Raw genomic sequence first — 13,192 nt, forward strand, 5'->3', positions numbered from 1 at the left:
TATTAGAGTTAGGATTCAAATTCAAAGGAAATAATGCCCTCCATTGTACTGTGACCGTATGGATCAATATCATGATACCTACTTCTGTGTCCTGCTGGATGATGTACAATACAATACCTACAGTAGATCCATATAAATCTCCTATTCCTGTTTGTTTTCTCAGTGAATCTTAAATAAGAAAAAACAGCCAGAGAGAGAAAGAGCGGGGAGAGGATAAGGTAACGTTTGCGTCGTATACCAGAGCGTTTCCTGGTTGTGGAGCCTGCTGGGGGATGATAGTGAAATTCATTGTCTGTGGTCTCCAAATGTGATGAATCCAAAATATCTACATATTTTCCCAGACATCCTATCTCTTGCATACGCCAGCCCAGTCAGTAGACCATGTGTATTAAGCTTCACGCTTCCCAAGCCCCTCGCCTGCTTTCTACAGACCACGACTTCCTACCACAGGACCCCTGCCGCTAAGCAAGGCCCTCAGGCCAGACCACTCGTCTACCCAACACTAATGGCTATGTTTAGTAACGCGGAGCCTTCTGCAGTCAAGCCAGCCACTCACCAGGACTCAAATTTGACATGGAGACCTAGAGCACTTTCTCACAGTTTCCACACAACTGGAACAGGTCAAACCTCTGCAGCCCCTCTCCCCACCGTGCTCCCTCCGCTAGCTGGTGTTAAGAGGTCTTTCAGGTTGCAGAGTGTTCTCACGAGGTCATATGGGCAGTTTGGAGTTCTGAAAGACACTCAGGGTCTTCTTTGACGTGCAAGATGACATCCACGGTGTCTCTTGAAGGTGTTCCTGTCGGCTTTCGGCATAATTGGCTATAAACATCTGATTGCGCTTCTAAAAGTTTCTATTTTTAGCCACATGAGAGGTGAGGCGGAGGGAACAGCATTGTCACCGTCTGTCCGGGCTGAAATATCCTGGCCACTTTTACAACGGGGGCCATGAAATTTGATAGAGACAGTCATGATGTCACATGGGATAAACCCTAGTAACTTTTCACAGAAATACTAGATCTCAATATCTGCAAGATGGATTGGCATCAAATTTGGTACAGACATTCATGGTCAGATGAAGTATCCGCATACTTATTTTAGCTCCACCAGCAGATTGACATTTGTGGTTTTGACTATTCTACTCTTTGCTATAAAAACGGTGGAGCTATTCATGTTAACCTCAGGGTGGATTCTAATAACTTAGGTGAGGTTTTTCATCTCGTGCCATCTTCAAGTCAAGATATCACAACTTTGATTTATGACTTCTTTTCCTTTTTTTCAAATTTAGCTCTATATTTTTCCATGTGTTTTAGTAAAAGTGATTGATAGGGAAGAAAATGATTGGCGTTGGTCCAATAGTGAGTGAAAAAAGGAGAAAAACCACAAAACTGCTATAATGTGATAGAAATTGGCAATTGTGCATGCTAAAACCTGTCCAATAAAATTGTTTATTTTTACGACTGATGAGCTCAGATTGTGATTTTTAAGTGTCTGAGAACGTCAGTGGAAGGATCCTTCATTTCAGTTTATGTAGGGAAACTAATCAGAATTCCTTATGACGTTGAGCAACTGCTGCAAATAATTTATTTTTAAAGTGATGAATAAAAATGTCGCTGATTTTGATGTGTCCATATGTGCGACCTCACCGCTCCGGCTGTAGATTCTCAGCCGTGCTGAATGTGAACAATTCCAAGCACCCATACATCACATAAATTTAGCATCGTATGATTAGTGGAGTATTTCACCTGCTATTGGGTGATTTATAGTGCCAGGTGATGTCACTCCCACACTCACTATAAAGCCAGATACACTAAATTCACAGTTAGATCTCAGGCCTCACATAGATTTAGCCAGGAGGTTAGATTACGCTCCCACTACAACTGTCTCTCTATTCAACTCAGATCCTCACCTGTTATTGTGAAAGGACAATCTGTTTGCAGGTCCACCGCCGTCCCACATGTTCAGTACATTTATGACACGGCTGCCAAGAAAGCCTGTCGAGTGTCTGGATCTAAGGGCTGTGTGAGGTTAACAGTGGGCTATGGTTTGTCAGTCGATCGGCACTCGGTCATGCATTCTAAGAAAGAAAAAAAAAAAAAAGGATAAGCAAAGCAAACGCTCCGGTCTCATGGTTGGAAATCATGACTGCATGTGTTGATTCTCAGAAATATCAAATGCCATTCTGAGAAGGTATGAATGTCCCCAGGTTTTGGAGTGTAGTGTGGAATATGTCAACTGACCAGCAATAAAAATCATGGCGGATCCTCAGACACTTCCTGTGTTGAGCCATAGGATTTATTGAAGGGAATGACAGCTTCGACCTGCTCATGCAACACAAACATGACTGTACCGCAGCACACCCACTGTGTCACAGTTTCCACTCAGCTCTAGAAAAGCCCAAATCCCAACAGTTTGCAAACATTTTGATGATTTTGTTTATTCCAAAACCTCATGAAAGGCGCAGTTAATAAAATCTCTCACACATCACGATGAACTAAGGCAGACGAATGCAGGGAGTATACTGTAATTTAGAAACACGTTCCTCATAAATATTAAAAAAAACCCAGCAACAACCTTATGTTATTGCGTGTGTTGGTCCAGCTAAAAGTGAACTTTTAAGATAGATGGAAACATACTAGTCCAACTGAATTTCTACTGAAGTGGATTAATGTATTCCAGCAGATATACCGAGCTGATTGAACAGATTCTCCAACAGTCTCTTAATATGAGTTGTCTCGTCGCTCTCTATCTTGTTTGGCAAGCGACACAAAAGGTGAACGGGAAGAGAGTCCGATTGCGAGCAGCTGTAATGTGGTTCAGCACCAACGTTACAATATTGCGATTGCACGACAATCGAGCCAATGCTATCGTGATTCTGCTTGCATCACTGTCATGGAACATGCACATATTGCGTTAGTTTTGTTTATTGCAATTATATAATAAAAGAACAAGCAAACATTGCAAGTCCATTAATTATGCAGCACTGTCAATAAATTAATTCTTCCCTGGTTCTTGTACACTGGAACAACAAGGGTTCAATTAAATGATCTAATCTAGCTCAATTATAACTGCATGGAAACCCATGAATGTATCGACTGGTGCTCTCAAGTACCAGCGTTAACATGATCTTTCCATTATGTAAACTTTGCTTCGTCTATTCGTTTCCTGGTTTGGGGTTATTTTCCTCCCCGTCTGAAAGCAGGTTCAACAACAGTTTGTTACCCACCAGCTGGTATCAGTGTCTGTACATCAAGATTTCTGTCTCAAACATCTAATCTTCCGAAAGACTGTGTACCTAATATCATTCATGTTATTCTTCATTTTATTTTCTCCAAGGTTGGAGATGGTTTCCTTGGTTGACCAAATATGCTACACGTGATGAAAACGTCTGCCTTACTGATATTTTCCAAAGTGGCTGATTAGACCGCACCAGGCATCACTAAAGTAGGACCTGGCTGTCTACAACATCGCCACGGCAACAGCCCAGTCACTACTTGTGGAAGATGATGGTGAGGATGTATATATAGCTGTAGGGGGGGCTAAGATCCCCAAGACTTCGCTGTTGCAGAGAAGGCAAAGAGGCCAAAATGTCCCAGGGGCCACCACTGCAGACCAGCGCACATCTGATACAACTGCCCCCTTAAATTTACCAGAACACACATTCAGTCACAGTAAAAATATAATGGCGTAATGGGTTAAATACATCAGATGGGAAGATTAAATGGATTAAAAATTACGTTCATCTTGCGTGATCCTGCTTCAGGAACCATTCGTATGCAGAGGGGAACACGCTGCCTGATTTGGACATGCATGAGAAAACACACAAGAGAAGACGCCTTCTTACATACTAGATTATTCTGCTCCTGAGCTTCGTTTTGATCCTCCTTTTCAGGCCAACAATTGAACATGTTGTGCTGCGTCTCTCGTGTGAAGTGGAGCAATGTTTTTTCTCATGAGTGTTGCTCAGCATATCAACAAATTTGTATCTATTTAGGAAATAAATCATGTTTATTCCAATAGGTTAATTTCAACATTCTGGAAAAAATTATAACAGTCTGTTAACCGGAATGAATGACATCTGTTTAGTCCTTATAAACAGAATATTAAACCAATACTTCCTTAAAAATTATCATTTGTTTACCGAGTACGCTCCGTGAGCCGTCTTGAATTCATAAGGCTTTTTGTTTTTTTTCAGCATGACTTCTGAGTGAATCCCGAAGTCAAAAATCATTAGCCACATATTTGCTGCTGGAAGCTACTGGAGGCCGAAAATTAGCAACAGCAAAAAATATACAACATTCTTGTTTATAAACTCTCAAACAAATGATTCATTACCGTCCATGTGTTCTTTTTTAAGTTGCATGCTGAATACGTCACAACATTATGATTTGTGACAAAGCTTCTAAACTAAAACATTTCAGTTTCCCCAACAAAGAACTCATGCAGCGACCAACTCGAAACATTGCAGTTGTAAACCTGTGTGTGCCTGTCACTTTGAACTTTGACCTTTAACCACCAAAATCTTTCTACTTCATCCAATCCAATCCCTCCAAGGTCTTCCTTGGCTATTCCATTAGAAACAGGCGACTGGAAAAAAAAACTGAAAAAACAACAACATCAGTTTCACAAAAACAATCATGACAGTAATCATGAAATCATATTGTATTGTACATTTCTGAATTTTTTTTTGAAGCGGTTTTTGTTCCAGTCGAAAAGCCCAAACATAAAAAAGATTGCCTCTTGATTAAACCGTCAGAGAATAAATCAAAACTGACAAAAAGCAATCAAACTAATGAGTAAAGCAAAACCAAAAATAAAATAATGAATATATAAAACAGGCGAGGGGTCCATCAACCAGGGGTCAGAGATTGAAGAGAGTTGAAAAAAGTCAGGATTGCAGTTTATGATTGAAGGTATCAGAGGTTCGTCTCAGTGAATATTTCCTCTTGTCCAGCTTTGGAGAGCAAGAAGTCTTAGTGGAGTTCCAATAAAGAAGGGTGCAGCGTCTTGCCAGTAAGGAGGTGAAAGCTGGAACTGATTGGAGAAGTATTGATCGTAGCTCTCTGGCAGCCCATATATGGCGATACGGAGGGAGACATTTATAGGTACCTAGAGAACTTTTGACATCCATCCATCCATTTTCAACCGTTTATCCTGTTAAGGGTCGGGGGGGGGGGGGGCTGGAGCCTATCCCAGTGACTTTCGGGTGTGAGGCAGTGTTCACCCTGGACAGGTCACCAGTCCATCACAGGACCAACACATAGAGACAGACAACCATTCACACTCACAGTCACACCTACAGTCAATTTAGAGCATCAATCAGCCTCGTCCCCTCTTGATGTCTTTGGACTGTGGGAGGAAGCTGGAGTACCAGAGAGAACCCACGCAGGAACAGGGAGAACATGCAGACTCACACAGAAAGATCCTGTGCTGGAGCTGGGACTCGAACCTGGAACCTTCTTGTTGTGAGGCCACAGTGCCGACCACTGCACCACCGTGCAACCCAACTTTTGACATTTGATATCAGTATAGTTTCACCAGTCAATGAAGAACATGAGACTGCAGGATGAAGGGTGACATCTGTCGCAGAACCTGGATGATGCTGGCATGAATCCTGTCATCTCTCCACTTGTCTCTCTCTTCTCTAAAGTCTTTCCACATTATAATTGTGTCTGCTGAAGTTTTGACCAGGATCAATTTCCAAAATATTCATGATGTCACAACTCCTGCTCAAAGAACAGCATCTTCAAATCAGATTCTCTCTGAGAACAGAGAGAATGTAAACGAGCACCGATGAAGATGAGAGGAGTTTGCTGGTGTCATCATTCTAGTGCGGCAAAGCTCAAACGTTCAGCTGTGAGGAAAACAAGACTTTTTTTGTCTGAGGGTGGATTTTGAATATTCTCTTCATAAGATTGTCCAGCCATGCTGCGGTAGCACAAGACCACAGGCATCAAGGTATCATCGATGTAAAGGAAATGATCTAGACAGGAACCAAAACTTACTAAAGTGAAGACCAAACAGACAACAACCACTTGTAGGATCTATTTCTCAACTGCTACTATTACTGTGCAAATTCTGCTATGACTAAAATCAACAGTGCCAGCAGCTGGGGATTAATAGCCGCTGGCTTGTTGTCATTCTAACCCTCTCCAGCTCGGCATCCATATAAATCTCTGGCTTCCCACTCGACTGGATGACGGTGAGTGACAGCATCCCAGATTCCCAGACTCCAGCGTGGGCCGGCAAGGAGAGAGGAGGGAGGGCTGGGACACCAGGGCATCTGTTCTGGATCATTTGATACAGGCTGAACATGACGACCATGAACTAATCACCAGTTCCCATGACGATGGACCATTTTCATTCCTTATTAAGAGAGAAGGGATGTTGGATCCAGCGGCTCTGGTGGAAGGCTGAAGGTGGCACTGACGTCAGGAGAGTGAGGATGTGTAATGAGCGAGCAGAGTTATTTATTCAAATGCAATATAGCCTAAGTGCCAATGCTGGATCTGTCAGTTTGAATGATAGTGGTGTCTATAGGATTTTGTGGTCTGGCTCATTAATCTCCAGGGACCAGCCCAAACCCTGAGAGACCAGCACGCGTCCCATCAGATATATAGTATGAAGTCAGCTCATTCATGGGAGAAACAACTCTTATTTATCCTCGTCTGCACCTCCTCGATTTCTAAGAAATGTTTTGGCAGTGTCATGAGTCATACTCAGCTTTTCTAATATCGATATACCACAATCCACGTTAATGCTACCATCTGTTAAAGCTGTGATCCACGAGACTAACAGGCATGTTGTCTTTCCTGGATCAAGTACGCCCGCAAAGCATTCAGGTACAGTAGACTTGCTGACTCTAATCCTTAAAGGGTTTGATAAAACTCCAACAACATATCAAAAGAAAATAAGAACCATAAGAGTGTTGACGCACAAGAGCATAACAGTAATGCTCTCAGTCAAGGAACTTAATAGTTTTGGTTTTTTAATCCCATTCATTGAAAACTCTCAGAGGAAAAATAGCCCAATTTGGACTGTAAGGAGACCGGACCGGCCTCGATTTTGGACTGAATCACAACCTCCACAACAAAACAAATTTGCATCAGTGATTATTTTTCCAAGAGGACGGGGGAAAAAAATCCTGCAGAGACTTTCCAGAGTTATAAAGAGCGCAATTATTGACAAACAGTTCCCACAAAGGTAACCTTACCCTTCTCATGAGTAAGCATCCTTCAGCGATACAAGGAACCTGTAGAGATCTTTACAAGTGTTGTGTTGCCGTAGAACACACCAGGCCTCATGAGAACTGGCAGAACCCAAGTGTCACATGCCAAAGAGAAGGAGCTTGCAGAATTTGATCCTGATCTCCTGCTGCTGCTGTTGCTGTGGTGTTGTTGTTGCTCCTCTGGATGTGCTGGTGTCATATAACAAGTTCTATCCAAACACCTCGGGGCGGAGCCTGAGGGGGTCCAGGGTGGATCTGGCTACCCTCCGAAATCATCCATTTTCTTATCCTGTTAAGGGTTGTGGGGGGGCTGGAGCCTATCCCAGCAGCCTTCAGGTGAGAGGCAGGGTTCACCCTGGACAGGTCGCCAGTCCATCACAGGACCAACACATAGAGACTGACAACCATTCACACTCACAGTCACACCTACAGTCAATTTAGAGTATCAATCAGCCTCGTCCCCTCTTGATGTCTTTGGACTGTGGGAGGAAGCTGGAGTACCAGAGAGAACATGCAGACTCCACATAGAAAGATCCTGTGCTGGAGCCGGTACTTGAACCTGGAACCTTCTTGCTGTGAGGCAACAGTTCTAACCACTGCACCACCGTACCGCTGACGAAGAACCATGGTAAGTTAATGCTACATGTGTGAAATAATGCCTGCTGTTCATAACTGGTGGGAAATAAAAATATCAAAATTGCAATTTGTCATGATGATATTTCCTCTTCCACTAGGATGTTGATGTTAATACAATGGCACCAAATATCATTATTTTTTCTAAAACACTTGGTGTCAACAACAGATTCTCCTGCTGCTAATTTTGACAGTGTTAATTTTGCGTGTGTTAAAGTAAATTGAAGTAAACTAAGATTATGTGCTTTTGTTACACCAATTTTTCAGTCTGTATTACATTAAAAAAAAACTCTGAAGCAGAACTTTGCCTAGGAAGGTTACCATAGGCCAAGAACGCATTAAGGCAAATCCTTAAAACGCTGTGAATAATGGCAGAGTTTTATTTTCCGATTTTATTCGTGTTCTAATTTATTTTTTTATTTTTTTTACATGAGGTTTGGCTGAGTCTGAGGTGTACGCTCTCTGCCTGCCCTCTCGTTTGTACACTGTTTTTTTTCAGGAGTCAAATTCTGTGTAACTGACACCTTAAAGTCTCCGCCTACTGAGGTCTGAGGATTTCTGAGCACCGTGGATACTTGGACCGTGATGAGAACAACTATTCACTCCTGAAAGAGAAATGATGTTCATCTCCCCAGTGTCCTCTGTAGTGAAACAAACCACAGAGGCATAACAACTTCTGTAATACGAAGCAAGATTTTGAAAATGTTCAAAATGGATGTCCCCAGCAACGTTCGCTGCTTTGAACTGATTCCTGTGTTTTGCCGCAAAAATGAAAAAGGCTTGTTTGTTTTTTCAAACTCTGATTATTTCCACCAGCGTCTGGCCATAAACCTCTGAGAGTGTCGTCAGCCTCTACGAGGGAGGTGTTTAGAAAACAACCTATGAGTCCGTGAGACACGCAGCAAATAAATGAGTCATTTCTGCTTTTTTTTTTCCACAAACACATTTATTGTGACATATAATATACAATATTGGACACTCTAAATTGACCGTAGGTGTGACTGTGAGTGTGAATGGTTGTCTGTCTCTATGTGTTGGACCTGTGATGGACTGGTGACCTGTCCAGGGTGAACCCCGCCTCTCGCCGCTGGGATAGGCTCCAGCCCTTGACTGACCCTTAACAGGATAAGCAGAAGAAAATGGATGGATGGATGGATGGATGGATATTATATACAACATATCTTGAAGTATAAAGTTGCCATTATATTATATATGTATTATGATGTTATCCCGAGTAAAGTATGGTGGTAGAGTCATATGGTGAGTCTTTCTACTGTATATGTTAGATGGAAGAATCCTGGTGCTGGAAGCACGCCGACAGCTTTAATGTGATAATTGAAAACCAGATTTAGCGAGTATCATTAGTGGCCGAGTGCGTTTAAGTTAACTTTTGGCTGTCCACAGTCCAGATGAACAAAGTGTCCATTAAATGCTGCATTTGGCAATTGAATACTCTTTGGAGGACCCGACTCATAACAAAGTTCCTCTAATTTGTTTCCTTTCCTCAGTTTCAAGCTTTCGTTCTATTCTGAACGTTGCGTGCCTCCAAGAGAAAATACTCCTCAAACAGAACTTTCCTGATGATTAAAAAAATACCTGGATGTATCGGTGGAAAGCGGCTCCGTGAGTAAATACTGTCGCGATTCTCTTTGGTTTACACAAAACTACTGTACATAAATTACAGAGAAATATTGCAGTAACTGTCAGCGAACTGGAGAAGCACTTTGTCGTTGTGCCGTAGCCGGCGTTGTTGAAGGAATGAGGAGTCTACTGCTGTCTGGGAGATAGAGACTGAGTGGAACCCATCACTATTACCTTGGCTGTTTGTGGTCATCCGCCTGCCATATCCCTCTCCCCTCAAGCAGATGGTAGCACGGCTAGCCTGCCAAGTACACGCTGACGAGCCTGTGTGTGTGTGTGTGTGTGTGTGTGTGTGTGTGTGTGTGTGTGACATGAGTATCCATTAGTGTATATGTGTGTACGTGACCACACATAAAATTGCACGTGGCAATAACACTGCGGAGTTCATTCCCATCCATCACACAAACTTAAAATACCCCCCTCCTCCTCTTATCTTCCATAACAGAGGGTGCACTGTATGTTTTCATCTATTACACATCATGTCACAGAAACGGAAAATGATGGGTCATGACTACATATATGTGAGAAAGCATGTAATATGGTACTAGGCTGCGAAATGAGACGGCAAGTGAAAAGCGGTAAATGAATACAGTCAAAGCGAGTCGGTCGACCACATTGCATGTCAGTATGTCCTGCAGATGGAAGCTCAAATCTCCTACTGATGCCATAATTTACACATATCAAACAACAGCAGGCAGAGTCAGGCCTTTTACTGTGTATTTTCTAAACCCCTCTGTGTTTGCCAGTTATCATAGTTGGGGAAATGAACAGTGACCAACCACCCCAGAGACAAATGGCTACCAGGAGGATAGAAGAGACAGCCAACTGATAAATTAAACCATGCATGGCTGCGGCTCTTATGAGCACATATGGACGCAATTAATAATGATATTATTGGAGATTACTAAAAAGGAAAATACGCTGTTTGGGTTGGAGGAAAAGGCTTGTGAATTATGCTGAGGACTGTAACAGGTAGAGATGAGTCATCAGAGAGGCATGAAGTGATGGAAGTATTCGGATACAAAGTGGTTAATATCCACATTTTTAAAGTGATTCCTTTTAAACATGTAAATTGAGTCTGACATCTTCTTTTCCCCCCACCAAGAGTTCTGTCTAAAAAAAAAAAAAAAAACACATCTACTCTCTGTCTTTTAAACCGAAAAGAAAAATCCAACGATGAATATCTGAATATTTTTCACGTTAAACTGAATGTTTCAACAACACAACATGGTTCCTGTTTCATTCATTCTCCCAAGTATGCACACTGGAAACCTCAAGTTTCAACATGATGCCAGTAGACCCTTTAAACTCCAGTTTTTAGGAGAAACTTGCCCCCTTTTACAAATGAATGTGTCAACAGACTTATAGTGTCAAACTCTGCACATACATCATCCTGCACAGCCAAGCTCAAATATCCAACTGAAGGAACAGAAGAAGAAAAACACATTTCGGAGATGAAGTGAACCTAAACTTCTCGATACAGAATTATCCGCTGAATGTACTTTACACGCACTGCAGGTGAAGAGGGTCCAAATTTGATCACAATGAGACTCAGCACATGGATTTTTTTAAACATTGAGAAAGTTTTTTTTTTGTTTTATTTTTTTATGTCAGGTTTAACCGGATAAATGAAGCACCGTGTCATAAAATATGTGCCGAGTTGTGTATTTAGCATGAAGAGGCTAATGATTTATAGGTGCCAGTACTCCTGGAATTACAGTAAGAATCTCAGCAGGAGGCTGAGGCTACTGATGCTCGGAAAAGTTGAACATTTGTCTCAGTTATTCTCATGGAGAACCTGCAATTTAATAGATAAAATCATAATCGTATAATTGGAAGAACCTCTGGGTCCCATAACACAATATCTGGACTCCAGCTGACTGGATTGTATGGTTTACATTGTTTTGCTTCTGTGTATTTACATTTGGAGGAGATGTGATATATAATAATCATGTCAACAATGTGCATGCGAGGATGTGAGTGTGGATGAGGGGGTAAAATTAGGTTTGAGTTTTTGTGTGTGTGTGTGTGTGTGTGTGTGTGTGTGTGTGTGTGTGCTCTCCTCATATGAATTATGCCAATGAAAATTCTTAATCAGCATTCTAGTAAAATGTTTCATTTTCTTACAAACTGAGCAGTATACCGGTGCACGACATTTGTAAATCAGAACACAGATCCAAGTCTTTCTATTATAATACCAGTATCAGAAAAACTTCTTCCAGTATTGGCTAAAATTGTGGGATCAGTCGCCGCAAGTACACAAGTAGATCTGATACTACATACTTTATCAGCCCTGAAACCAGACCCTGCTATTTCCCGTTTCACTCAGTTATCTCTGACTAATGTTACATACAGGGAATCAATACTTCGTCAAACAGGAGTCACGATACAGACGGACCCGGCGTGCTTCAGCCGTAAGCCCTCACAGGAAGATGTGCTTCCGCTGGCACCTGCTGAGAACAACTGATGATCGAAGAACTGTTTCGTGAACTTAACTAGCAAGATTCCAACAATGGGGAGATATTTTACACCAATAAATCAAGGACTTGTGCTTGACTGTCAAAGTGGATGCTAAATTTAAGTTCTACGGCTTCATTTTCGTCACGATCAGTCAATGAGTAAGTTCAGGTAGCGTCATGATCCAGCAGATGCACTGGTCTACCAGCATGATGCCACTGTCTTTTCTCTTTTAGCCAAATGACCAGTCTGAAACATCCCAGGAAGACAAAGTATGAACATCTCTTATTAAATGTCCCAGCCAATATTACTTTGGCTCCTCCAAAACTCAAATCCTGGCGCTGTACCAAGCAACACTCCAGTTTTATTTCCTGAGGGCTAGTTTTTATTTTAAGACAACTGGCTAATTGGCTCTAGCTTAGCTGTAAGTGAGGATACAGAAACAGACCCAAATGCAAACTCTGAGGCGGGGAGGAAACAATTCAAGTATTTAATAAAAGAAAGAAAACAAACCGAGGCCTACTCAGGACGATGATGAGTCTAAACATAGAAAAACCAAACTAGACAATCCAAAACGAATGTCCAAACTGAGAATGGCCGACCAAAGGAAGTCCAAAACAAAGGAAAGCAAACAGGCTGGAACAGCTAAAAGGGAAAAGTGGTTGGAACTCAATGACCTGAAGAAACATCTGAAATATGGGAGCAAACACGGGGGACCGGTCTAAATCCAGAGGAGCCGGTGAAGGCGAACAGAGCAGGTGAGTAGATGGGGACAGGAACATGGCCCAGGAGAAGTGGGTGGGGGCTGCAGAGAGACGCACAGCTAATTGTCCTTAAGTGAATGTGAATGTACATTCCATTATTGACAGCGCGGTGTGTGGGTAGTCCAAATCCAGAGAAGGAAGTGTTCACACACCACTGAAGCTGCAATGTGGAGGAATATGTGTCTCATTTTTCCCAGTTACAATGAGGTTTGGCACAGTTCCATGGATCTGCGACTCCAGCAACATAGTAAAAAGAGTGTTTACCATTCCTGGATGGTATTATGTCAGTGTGGATGCATAGGATGTCTCCAAGTGCCTATGGAATAATACACGTTATATCTTGCTTGCATTCATAAACCCAAGTAAGGCTTTGTCTAGAACGCAGAGCCTCCCCTACTTCCTCATACTCCCTGCCTCTGTTGCATCCCTCTCAGGGTATAAAATATCCCTCTGTGGTTGCCATTAACATTCA

The sequence above is a fragment of the Aulostomus chinensis genome, chromosome 11 (assembly GCF_037954235.1).
Source record: "Aulostomus chinensis isolate RoL2024-O1b breed Wild chromosome 11, RoL_Achi_v1.0, whole genome shotgun sequence".
NCBI lineage: Eukaryota > Metazoa > Chordata > Actinopteri > Syngnathiformes > Aulostomidae > Aulostomus > Aulostomus chinensis.